At 48.7% G+C, this 12,580-nt stretch overlaps 1 long non-coding RNA gene across 1 annotated transcript; it reads right to left on the bottom strand.

Moving 5' to 3' along the window:
* Nucleotides 1-515: 515 nt before the first annotated feature.
* On the bottom strand, nucleotides 516-11,995 carry LOC311594457. The gene is made up of 3 exons (XR_014778097.1): nucleotides 11,888-11,995; nucleotides 5,334-5,500; nucleotides 516-1,264 (listed from the first exon to the last, which is right to left on the bottom strand). It is a non-coding gene; the product is annotated as an uncharacterized lncRNA (long non-coding RNA).
* Between the last annotated feature and the right edge of the window lie 585 nt (nucleotides 11,996-12,580).

Genomic DNA, 12,580 nt, shown 5'->3' with positions numbered 1-12,580 from the left:
TCCAGAGGACCTGTGTTTGGTTTCCAGCTTCCATGTGGTGCAGCTCACGACCACTTATAACGCCAGCTCTAGGGGAGCTGCCTTCCTCTAGCTTCCGAAGATATGTGTGTGCACAAATACACACACACACATACACACACACACATGTACACATACACACAGGCACATGCACACATACTCATACATACACATATATATACTCATGAATAAATATACAAGTGAACAATTTGAAGGAGGAGGAGGAGGAAGAGGAAGAGGAGGAAGAGGAAAAAGATGAGGCCCAGAAAGACGGCTCAGCAGTTAAGGTCACTTACAACCTTTCCAGAGGAGCAGAGTTTGGTTCCCAGCACCCATGTCAGGTGGCTCACAACCACCTATGACTTCAGCTCCAGCCTGTACTCTAGCTCCAAGGAATCCAACACTTCTGGACTCCGTGGGCACCTGTAGTCACGTGCACATGCCCACATGTGTATGTGTGCACATACACATAGTTAAAAACACATGTCATATATTCGTAATGATAGGTGAAAATTTTAACTTTATTTTAAAAATAATAAAAACAAATTTTGAAGAAGCGATATCTACTTGGGACCCTTCGGGAGCTTGATGCTCTTATGGCTTAATTTCCTAGAGACTCATCGAGGTTGTCTGTAACAATCTCTCATTTCTCTGTCCCTAAGCACGAGTGTAGCATGGCGGAGACCACCTGTACTGCTTCAGACTGGCCGCGCCTCTGTGTGATCTCTTTTCACTTCTCTAGGATAAGTGTGTAAGAATGCAATATCCGATTGTATGGTAGTTCAGTTTTTAAAAGAAGTGTTCACACATTTTTGCAGAGTGGCTGAAGCACCGTACATTCATTCCACCAGCCACAGAGGAGCAAGGCATTTCTCTCCAGCATCCCTGGCAATCCATTTCCGCCATCCTCATAGGTGTGTGATGATCTCGCATCGCAGCTTTTATTTGCATCTCCCCTGTGCCTGAGGCCAGCGAGCATCTCTTCATGTGCTTATTTGCCATCTGTAGACCCTCTTCGGTTAAATCTCTGCTCGTTTCTGAGCCTCCTCTTTTGAAAAGCGAAACCACCTCGGGAATTCTGAGACCCGTTTCCCTGCCAGCCTTCACATTTGCAGGAGCCGCATCTACCAACAGGGTGCCAGGTCAAGCATCATTGCTCCGGGATTCAGATGCTCGTGGTCCATCAGTGAGGATGGCCAGGAAGAGAGCAGAGGGCAGGCAGATGCTGTGATGTCATGGAGTAGGTCTGGAGATGGAACACATTTATTCTCTCTCTTAATTCCTACCATAATCTCTGTGTTCGTTTGCTTGCTGTTAGGATGGAAACACTGGACACACACAGTTTAAGGGACGAAAGACTAATTTAGACTCATCCTCAAAGGGAGGGCATGGAGGCAGAGAGGAGTTCACACGACTGTAACACACACACACACACACACACACACACACACACACACACACAGAGGAAAAGGAGGATACTGGAAGGAGCCAGCCAGGAAGAGACGCAGCCCGAGGACACTCCTTCCACTCAGCTCTCCCCTGTCCCCTGCCTCCTGCCTCTCACCACCCTCAATAATGCCTTGGTATTATGAATCCCGAGGACACTCCTTCCACTCAGCTCTCCCCTGTCCCCTGCCTCCTGCCTCTCACCACCCTCAATAATGCCTTGGTATTATGAATCCATCGCGGGATTTAAGCATCAAGTCAGAGACCTCCAGATCTAAAGTCTCTGGGAAATACCTTCACAGACATCCCCAGAGGCGTGTTTCATCACCCTGTGGATTTCCTAATCCAGTCAAGTTGACAAGGGACAAAAACTGTTACTCCCCACCCCGCTCCCTTTCCAAGGGGTGAGCAGAGAGAGGCTCTTAAGCCGTCTCTTCAAGATCTTCCTGGGACATCCCTTCCCACAGCCCTTCTCAAAGTCACAGAACGCTGACTTCACTGTCATACTACTTGGAATTCTAGGTGTGTGTACGACAAAAATCCAGTTAGTACTTGCCTGGACCAGAAAGGTAAGCAGTTGAAAGGAAACATTTAAGAGATATCACAAAGCCATGTGAGAAGGAGAGGGGGCAAGCCTGGGTCTCAGGAAACTGGCGTCTGTGGCCAGCACTGTCACTACTCTCTCTGTCATCTCTGTCTCTACCCATTAGCTTTTGTCCTTCGTGACAGCAACTGCAACTTCTGCAAATGTAGGAGAAATAGCCACAAGACCTGGAGTCACCCAGAAAGAGTGGGGCTGACACTTAGCTTCAGTACATTAAGTCTTAGGACAGTCATGGCCTCGGTCCAAGGTACCGTGCTGGGGAGTTCATCAGCATCAAGGCAGTGGCAGTGGACGAGCTATGAAGCCCTAGCCAGTGATGGACCCTCCATGTCTGTTGGGGACTCTGAGGGTTTCAATGAGGGCCATCAAGGACACACAAAACTCATTCTTCCTTTGTTCATATCACACCCCCAAGGTGGAAAGTCTTAGCTTGACTTCAGCCCAAACCTCACCCATCAACCTGCCCTAACTTTCTTCCTAGAGTCTAATCCCCAATGACTTCATTCGTAGTTTATAGTAACACTTGTTTCTATAACCAATAAACCCCCAGACAATATAGGTCTTCCTCCTGCTTACTTGAAGACCAGGGTGTGAGTGTGGGTGTGGATGTGGCTGCACGCACACATGCACATGCGTGCACACATGCACATACGTGCGCACATGCCTTCCACATGTTAATTCAGAAGTCTAGCATCTCTTATAGTCCTGTGACCTCATCTGTCCCTGACTCTGAGTCCTTTGCATTAAGTCAAGAAGATTTTTGTTTTGTTTTGTTTTGTTTTTGAGACAGGTTCTCTGTGTAGCCTTGGCTGTCCTGGACTCACTTTGTAGACCAGGCTGGCCTTGAACTCACATCTATCCATCTGCCTCTGCCTCCTGAGTGCTGGGATTAAAGGTGTGCGCCACTGCCGCCTGCCTCAAATCCATTTTCTTAACCATTTAATTTCTATTCTTGCCCCTCCATTGGTGAGGTCCTATGTCCTGCCAGTATGCAGAGGGTACTGGAACATGTAATGTCTGATGTTACTTCCTGGGCACAACTTGTGATCATGTCTTAGTCTGTTTATTGTGTCTATAACAAAGTACTTGAAACTAAGCACGATACATCAAGTAGTCTAATAGAGGCTGGAAAAGCAGTGAGTACTCATATCCACCCGGGAGCTGGGGAGGGTCTTTCTGCTGCACTGTACTATGGCTGATGTCCCAGGACAAGACAGAAGATCATGCGAACTCTGGTCTCTCCCATCTTCTTATAAAGCCACAAATGCCACCACAGAACCTCCACCACCATAACTCCTAACTCTAATCACCCCCCTCAAAGGACCCACATCCTAGATCTTTAGCATATAACCAGATTTGGAAGGGGTTAAAATTTCAACTTTTGAGGGAACACATCCAAGCCATGACACGGTGCAAGAAGGAATATATATCTGCTTTGGGAGGCTGCCGATCATGTCACCCTCCTCTTGCCATGTGTTCAGCCACCCACGGAGAAGTTCCTTGTTGTCCTCCACTTCCCCGACTGTGTTCTAAGAGTCCCTGTCTCTTGTGACATCCAGGCAAGACCCAGCAGGCCTGTGGGTTCATGAAAGACAATGGTCGAACTTATTCAAGTTTTGTAGAAATCTAGTTGGCAAGTTAGAGCCTGCGCGCTACCCTCTTATCTTGCGATGTAGGGTTACTTGGAACCAGGGCAGGGATAGAGGCGAGCAGTGGGGACAAGGTTGGGCCCGTCTGCGTTTAAGCATCAGCATTTGCTTATTGTGGAATTTCTTTGTTCTCTTTTACGTGTGAAACGTTACATCAGGGGCGGAGGATGCTGCATAGCGGTGGCATACTCGATTGCCATGCACTCAGTCCTGGTTCAAGTCCCACACCGCCAAGAAATGAGGCCCAAGGGCTGTATGTTTGATCACTGAGTTCTTGGCACCTGTGGCAACTATGTCGTTTGCTTCTCTCACCTTGCCTGGCTTCTCCGGACCTCAGAGCTCTCTTCAGCAGAGACCAGCCCCTGCCCCCACCCCCACCCCCACCCCGTTCCTCTCATGCCCTTTATAACGTGTGCACAGTTCTGAGGGAGATCCTCCTACCTGCAGCGGACTGACTGCTGAATAACCTGGGCAGCTGCCTATAGCAGGGCCTGGGCCTGGATGCTGCAAGAAAACTTGTCACCTTTGTCCTTGACCTGGGGGAAGAGCCATCCAGAGAGCTCCCTCTGGGTGGGACTTGGAGGCTGCACAGTAAGAGGAGAGAGCCTCTATCTCATTTGTCCTCAGTCTGTGGGTCTCACCTCTTTGGGGGGAGGGGTGACGTTGAACAACCCATTCACAGGGTCACCCAAGACCATCAGAAAACATGTCTATTTACATTACGATTCATAACAGTAGCAAAATTACTTATGAAGTATCAATGAAAATAATTTTACGGCCGGGGGTCAACACAACAGGAGGAACTGTGTTAGAGGGTCCCAGCATTAGAAAGGGTAGGAATCACTGCTCTGGCCATCCCTGGGTGTGGCCTTGGAACCTTGACAGGGGCCTTAGCTCTCTCTGGATGGTACGGCTTGCTTATCTCACATCTCCGGAGCCTTTTCTATTGAGTTCTGTGAAATTTTCAAATTGAAGTCACAATAACTTGGTAGCAAAACACAGCTATCTCCTATCTGAATATATAGCTTTTCCCTCAGGATTATGTGGTGTCAACTTGGATTCTCAAGGCTCCGTTCCTTCCCACCTTGCTCTTGGTAGGTCTCTGCCCCGCTTTGCCCTGCCTCTGCCCAGTTTAGTTTGTGTTTCTGTCAGCCATTGCCTCTTGCCCTGGTCTCTGTCTCTTCCCTTCCCCATTACGTGTCCCCGTTTCTGCTCCCCGTCCTTCCGGCTGTCTCTGTCACACTTCTGTGCAGCAGGTCAGGGTGGCTGCTCTGACATTCTCAAGGCTCATGATAACAAACGGACATAAACAAGAGCCCAGCAGGACCTGGGAGTCTGCCCTACACTCCTCCTCCCGGACGTCACCAGAATCCCATCTGCCCTCCAGCACCAGGGTAGGTGTTGGTGGCTCAGGGAGCATCACATTGCTGTGTGTATGGAAGAAAGAATGTGGTCCCACAGGATCCAGGCTCTTTGCTGGAGGTCATGGGAGGGGTAGCTCCTTAAGAACAAAAATTAAGTGTTTCCTGGAACAGCTGTATACACTGCGTCTCAAAAACAGAAGGGCCAAAACCCTTAGGATAGCAACAATCTCTCCCCTAAAGAAAACAAACTACCTGGGAGTCCTTTGGAGAACAAACAGCAGCTTTCACCTGAAACCCTGCCGCGGCCTCCTGGGTGAGGCTTCAGGAAGAGGCGCTGTGACGGCCCAAAAGACACATTCAGGAAGGTTCTCAGGGACGCCATGCATGATTACTCCAAGTTAGAAACCACCCAAATACTTCTAGAAATAAGAAAATAACAAATCCATGCGTCTAGTGAGAATGGTGCAGTGTTAAATCTACAATTCTGCAGAAAGGGACCCCCGCTTAGAGCCAAAGCAAAAATTGCTGACTGGTGAGTTACTGCAAGACAGTGACTTTAAAAATCTCCTCAAGAGAAATTCCTGTCTTCTCCATTGGTCAGGGCTTGCACCCCTCCCAAACCTTCCATCTCATTGGTCTAGGACACAAAGCCTCATCCAATGAGTAATTTGGGGCATGAGACAACCCCCACCCCATTACATTCACACCCACACACATAATCCTAGAGTCACTCACTCAGCAGACCAGCGTTTGAACTCTCCAAGTCCTAAGACAAGCAGGCCTCACCAGGGAGGGGAGAGAGGGGACCTGGTACCTTTCTAACTCTGAGAACTCCTAGCACATCTCATATTAAAAATGGACCATTAAATTTTTTTTAATTAAAAAACATGGACACTGGGACTTTGGAAGGAGTGAGGGGGTCTTAGGAAGGTGTGGCAGGTCCAGACGGTCTGGAATGCCTCTCAGGGGTGGGTTGGCCCTCAAAGAGTCTCACTTCCTCCATCAAAGCAGCTAAGCCACATGGAAAGGGACAGCATTTGTGTGAGTCCGCTTTCTGCTATTGCAGCCAATACCTGGAACAAATCAACTTAAAGAGGGAAGAGGTGGGCGGGAGACATAGCTCCGCCAGCAGTAGAGAGCTTCCTGTGGCATGGGGGAAGGGAAGAGACGGGCATTTATTTTGGGCTCACAGCAATAGTGAAAGGTTTTGTTTGGTTGGTTTTGGTTTTGGAGATAGAGTTTTTTTCTGTATAGCCCCGGCTGTCCCGGAGCTTGCTCTGTAGAGCAGGCTGACCTGGAACTCAGAGATTCACCTGCCTCTGTTGAGTGCTGGGATCAACTTCCCAGCCTTGGGCATTTTAATTCATTGCTGTTGGTCCTATTTCTTTTGGTAGTCCCATTTTAAACATTTTATTCATTCGTTAACAAAACCCAAAAGTTTCAATGTATTACCCAATTTTTCATTATTGTACAAAGGTAAACATTTGTACAAATAGCATATGGCCACCCTTGCCCAATTCTATCATTATTGATTTATGAGCAATCTTATTGCCTCTTCTGATCCCAACCATTAATTATTTAATCAGCAAAGGCTTTGTTTTTTAAAATGATAGTCTTTTCATCTAAAAAAAAAATTCAATTCTGGGCTGGAGAGATGGCTCAGCGGTTAAGAACACTGACTGCTCTTCCAGAGGACCTGGGTTCAATTCCCAGCACCCACATGGCAGCTCATAAGTGTCTTTAACTCCAGTTCCAGAGGATCTGACACCCTCTCAAAGACCTACATTCAATGAAAGCACCAATGTACATAACATAAAAATAAATAAATTATTTTACTAAATAATTAAATTATTTGGTACTTAGTATAATTATTTAAATTAAATAAATTATTTAAATTTCATTTAAACCAAGGTATAAACAACTTAAGATGTCTAACTTGTCAGCTCTCTCTAGCTTAGTGAAATTTTAATTAGGTCATAAACTGAGGAACAGTGCAATGGCAACAGCATTTTGGGGTATCCCTTCTCCAGTGGAAAGCAGGAAAGGGAGGCATCCTGGGAGTGGAGGGAGGCATAGTGTAGGTGGAAGTGAGACATCTTGCAGGTTGAGGAAAGCATCTTGTTTGGGTTGGGGTGGAAGTGAGGTTTCTTTGGGGATGGAGGTAAGAGTGTCAAAATTGCCTACTACAACCTACATCACAACCTGTTTGCAGCTACCATCCTGTTACTTCTCCCACAACCTACCCTGTAAATATCCTCAGCAAGAATGAAGATACTTGAGTCCCGTTCAAAGGATGCCCTGACTCTGCTCCCATCTCTCACGATCCGAATACCTTGCTCTACAGTAGAGCTATACCTCAACAAACCCAGCATGAGCTGTAAGAAGGAAACACGCCATTTGGCCTAATCTTCTGAACGTCTCAGCTCTGCCACCAACACACTGAAGGCACTGGCGGTGTTCCCGTGTCTATGAGCCTCTCATTGCCAGCATCACCAGAGAGGATGAAACTATATCTCTCAGCTAGAAAAGATCAAGACCCAAAATATAGTTTCTACTGCCTTCACTTCATCAGAGCCAAACAAACTAACAAACAAACGCATCAAGCAGAAGCATTGTTAAGTCAGGGGCCACTGGCTGCTGTTCACATTCATTGGCCATGACTTTTCCTAGGGAAAGGGCTCAAACTCCAGGATATCTTAGGGACCGTGTGCAAAGCTAGAGTTGTCCGGCTCTGTGTTCCACGGTGCGTCCAAGGATCTCCCAAGCGAAGAGGCAGCGCTGATGGCAGCATGTGGAGCCCACTCTCCTCCCAGCACGGGCAAGCCATAAGACTACAGCTGCATCTTGTCTTGTTTGGCTCTCGCAGCATGTAGACATGTGGGGACCCCGCCTGGCACCATGAGGCACGGAAGGGCATAACACTCCTCAGATGACCTCAGACAACCAGAGGCTCCAGGCGCTGCTAAGATGAGGAGACAAATGGTGCAGAGATGGAAGATAAAGAGCAAAACAGTGTGTGCGCAGTGGAGAGAGGTGGAACTAGAGACTCGAGGATAGTGAGGAATAGCTTGGTGTGGATAGCCGGCCATGCCATCTGAGGCCACAGTGAGGCCATGATGCCTCTGTGAGCCGTGTCTGGGTCCACGGCCCTGTAGCAGCAGGGGTCTGTTACCACCAAAGACCACGGGCACATCCCTGGTTAGGGCTGCCACCGGTGGCCATGTTGATGTTTGAGGGCTGTGGAGAGCTGGCCCCCAACCCTAGCCTGAGTCGTGTGGGAGAACAGCCCCGGGAGCAGGACAGCAGGAGAGATGGGCAGGCCCTGACCCTCATCTGGGCAGCACTGGAGAGCTGACCCAGCTGGCGTGGGTGCAGGAGAGCTGGCCCCGATGGTGTGAGTGTGGGAGACCTGTCAGGCTGACCAACTCAGCCACCGCCCAGGCCCAGATCCAGGACTTTGAGTTGGTCCACCCCAACATCTACACCAGCTATGAACTGCTGGGATGTGTGAAAGGGCTGGTCCTCCAGGACCAAGGACACAGAACCTCTACAACACAGGGCAACAACACGATATCCAAGAAAGTCCCGATGAGGACCCAGTACTGATGGTGTAGCAGAAGCCAGAGGCCTCAACCCAGACCAATGACTCAGTGCAATGAACATTTGAAAGAAAAGCTGTTTGGGCAAAAAAAAAAGTATACTGTGGGACACATCACAGCTTCCATGAAGACACATTTGCTTGCTTTGTTTTGTTTGTTTGTTTGTTTTCTTTTGGGGGATGGTGGGCGGATGGGGAGATGATGGGATTGGGGTTCATGATGTGAAATTCACAAAGAATCCGTAAAAAGGGTTGTATTTTTTTTCACCAAAATAAGTAAATAAATAAATAAAAACTTCAAAAAGAAAAAGAAACCTGGGGATCGTTTGTCAGAGTTTACCTGTCAGGTGTGGTGCTTTGAATAAGAACGGCCCCCATAGGCTCATCTATTTCAATGTTTAGTCACCAAGGAATGACACTACTTGAGAAGGATTAGGGGGTGTGGCCTTGTTGGAGTAGGCGTGGCCTTGTTAGAGGAAGTGTGTCAAGGAGGTGGGCTTTGAGGTTCCAAAGGCCCGAGCCAGGCCGGGTGTCTCACTCTCTTCCAGCTGCCTGCAGATCCTGCTGCAGAACTCTCAGCCACTTCCCCAGCCCGATGGCTGTCTATGTGCCGCTATGCTCCCCACCATGATGACAGCAGACTAAACCTCTGGAACTGTAAACAAACCCTAATTAAATGTTTCCCTTTATAAGAGTTGCCGTGGTCACGGTGTCTCTTCACGGCAATCGAACACTAAGGCAGGGGGTTCCATCAAATTCCCACAGAGCCAAATCAGCAGCTTCTTTCTTGAGGACCAGGAAGGGCAGACTGGAGGTTCCACCATGACTCCCTCCCAAGGAGTCCCCAGTCAGGGATGGGTGGATGGAGGTACAGTAAATGCCCCTTGCTGGACAGTTCTGACACTGCCTATAAACACAGGCTTTCTTGCTGTCGGCCCTCCCCACCCCAAGTGCCTACAGGAATCACCTCCCACGTGATCTGATGAACTCCATTCATGCCCGTGTCTGGGAGAACTCAAGCAGGGCTCCAAGCTAATGGGTGCGCAGCTCGGGTTGTCCTAGCCATCAGCCCCCACCCCTCCGTGATGGGCATGTCTGCCTGAAGAGCTGCTGTGAACCAGTCATTGTGCAAGGGCAGTTTGCCTCAGAGATCAAAGAAGCCTCCGCATTCTGGAAAAATATTGGGTCACATAGCATGTCATTTCAGAATGGCTCTCAAGTACAGCATTTCCTGAGCTCTGCAATTACAGCCGCTTTCCGTGTTCTCTTTAAATGACCGTGTAAGCAGCTATTTACGCTCTGGCTCCAGGCACCACTCAAGGGTTCCTTCTAAATATATCATGGTAAACTCATCACCCTAGGCTGCCCGCATGCCTATATGTGAGGGGTGCCACCGTGTTCGCGGCTGAATGCCCCCACATAAAGCCCAGCCTGGTGCAACGTTCAAAGCCATATAGCCCTGTCTCCGCTTTTTCCTTCTCCCCACCCTATTATGGAAGCCACAAGGAATTCCCACAGAGCAGGGAAAGCCACAGAGCTTTGAGAGTCACTGTTAGGCTGGCTTCAAGGCCCAGAACTCTGCAGAGTTTAACAACAGGCTTGGTGCTTAAAACATGCCTCCAATAAATGTCCAATAAATGTTCGTCAGATTCCAAACCCAGATTCGTAGATTACTCTCTCTCACCCTTCCTCCCTCTCTGCTTCTCTCTTCTTTCCCTCCCTCCCTTCTTCTCTGAAAAAAAAAATGTGGACTCATCTGTCATAGCTTGGGATGGGCAGAGACTGGATTCATCATCCGTGCCACGGATGGGCGTGGGAGGCTTAGGTCCATCCGACCCACTGATGGAACACTCTCTGGCCTTTTAAAGCATCTCTTTATAGTCTGGGATGGAAGTGCCTCCAAGGCATATTAAGTGAAAGAGAAGCAACATTCTGAAGAGAGTGTGTGATGTGTTATCACTTGTGAGGAAAGGAAAATGCTAGAAATGCAGGAAATATGTCTGAAAGATAAATAAGAATCTCAGCGGTGCATGCATGCAGGGGAGGGAAGTGAGAAGGGCACCGCGTTTGTACTGGGTTCACTTTATGGGAATGTACATACGTGTGCACACGCATGCGTGCAGGGGAGGGAAGTGAGAAGGGTGCCACGTTTGTACTGGGTTCACTTTATGGGAATGTACATACGTGTGCACACGCATGTGTGCAGGGGAGGGAAGTGAGAAGGGGCCACGTTTGTACTGGGTTCACTTTATGGGAATGTACATACGTGCGCACACACATGCGCACACTCGCACACACTCATACACTGATAAAATGAAAACAAGGAGCTGGGAGGGTAGCCGGGGGATTAGAGGAAACCAAGGTCAGACTGTCAGCATCTATGTAAATGCCAGGTGGGGGTGGCAGCCCACATGTGTTTGCACAGCTCAGAAGGCAGAGACGAGGTGGTCCTGGGGGGACGCTGGCTGGGAGCATTCAAGAGAGAGACCCTGCCTCAAAGTTCAAGGAGAAGAGTGACTGAGGAAGATGCCTGACATCAGCAGCCTTTGGGCTCCACTCAGGTGCACATACAGACACTGTCTGGGCTAGTTCCTTCTCAACCTGACACAATCTAGAGGTGTTGAAGAAACGCCTCCGTCAGATTGCCTATAGGCAAGTCTGTAGGGGGTTCTCTTCATCAAAGATTGATATGGGAGGCCCCCAACTCACTGGGGGTGGTGCCACCCTGGACAGGGAGTCCTAGGTGACATAAGAAAGCTGGCTGAGCACGTAGTAACCCACCTTTCTCTGTGGATTCGGTTCCTGCCCCGAGTTCCCAGGGGACACCCGATGTCTCTCAGTGGTGAACTGTTACCTGGAAGACAAAATAAACCCTCTCCTGCCCAAGTTGCTTTTGGTCATGGTGTTTACCGCAGTAATAGAAACATAACTAAGACAAACACCGTGTGCACTCCACAGACACACACACGCTAAAACTGAAAAGACAAAGAGGCCTGTTGCTGGTGTGGATGCCCTCAGCATCCTGGGCATTTGTACAGTAGGATTTAGAGTCTGTGCATCTCCCCACCCCCACCCCTCCCCCCACCCCCACCCCACCCCTCCCCCCACCCCCACTCCCAGCCCTGTGCCTGACTCACAGCACTTACATATACAATGCTCCTAAGTAAGAACAGGTAACCAGCACCCCTTCAAACAGATGCCGACCCACCTCTTTGGGGCAGAAGAAACAATCCAAACAGAAGGTTCTTGATGATGGAGCTTCCAACACCAACTTGTGTAATCACAATAAATCCCCACGAGTGTGCCCACAGGTCCACTCCTCACGTGACTCTTCATCCTGTCCAGTTGATGATTAACCCGATCACAGTAACTGATTTACCTATTTTCTACTCTGTATTGGCATTTTAGAGTGTACATCTATCTATCTTAAAAAAAAACTGCTGGGCATGGTGGCACATGCCTTTAATCCTAGCACTTGGGAGACAGAGGCAGGTGGATTAATGTGAGTTAGAGGCCAGCCTGATCTACAGAGTGAGTTCCAGGACAGCCAGAGCTGTTACACAGAGAAACCCTGTCTCAAACAAACAAACAAACAAACAAACAAAAACAAAAGCCAAAAAACTGTTCACGTGAGCATGCTGCCTTGTGAGCCACAGCCTCAGACATCTCACAGTTTACATGTCTCTCAGTTGTATCACAAATGGCTGACTTTCACCTTCTAGATCATGTAAAAACCTTTTATGATGCTCACCAGATGAAATATCCAAAGATGCATTTCTCAGATGCAGGTCTCTCATGTGTATGATGTACACACGTCTCATGCCTTCCTCCAGTGCTGGCTGTAATATTGCCTGATACAGAGTCTCTCGCTGTAGTGGAAGCTCAGCCCTCCAGCAAGTTC

Source organism: Acomys minous (genome assembly GCF_964271855.1).
Source record: "Acomys minous genome assembly, chromosome: 3".
NCBI classification, from domain to species: Eukaryota; Metazoa; Chordata; class Mammalia; order Rodentia; family Muridae; genus Acomys; species Acomys minous.
Note: the sequence above shows the minus strand (reverse complement) of the source record. Positions and strands in the feature narration are given on the sequence as shown.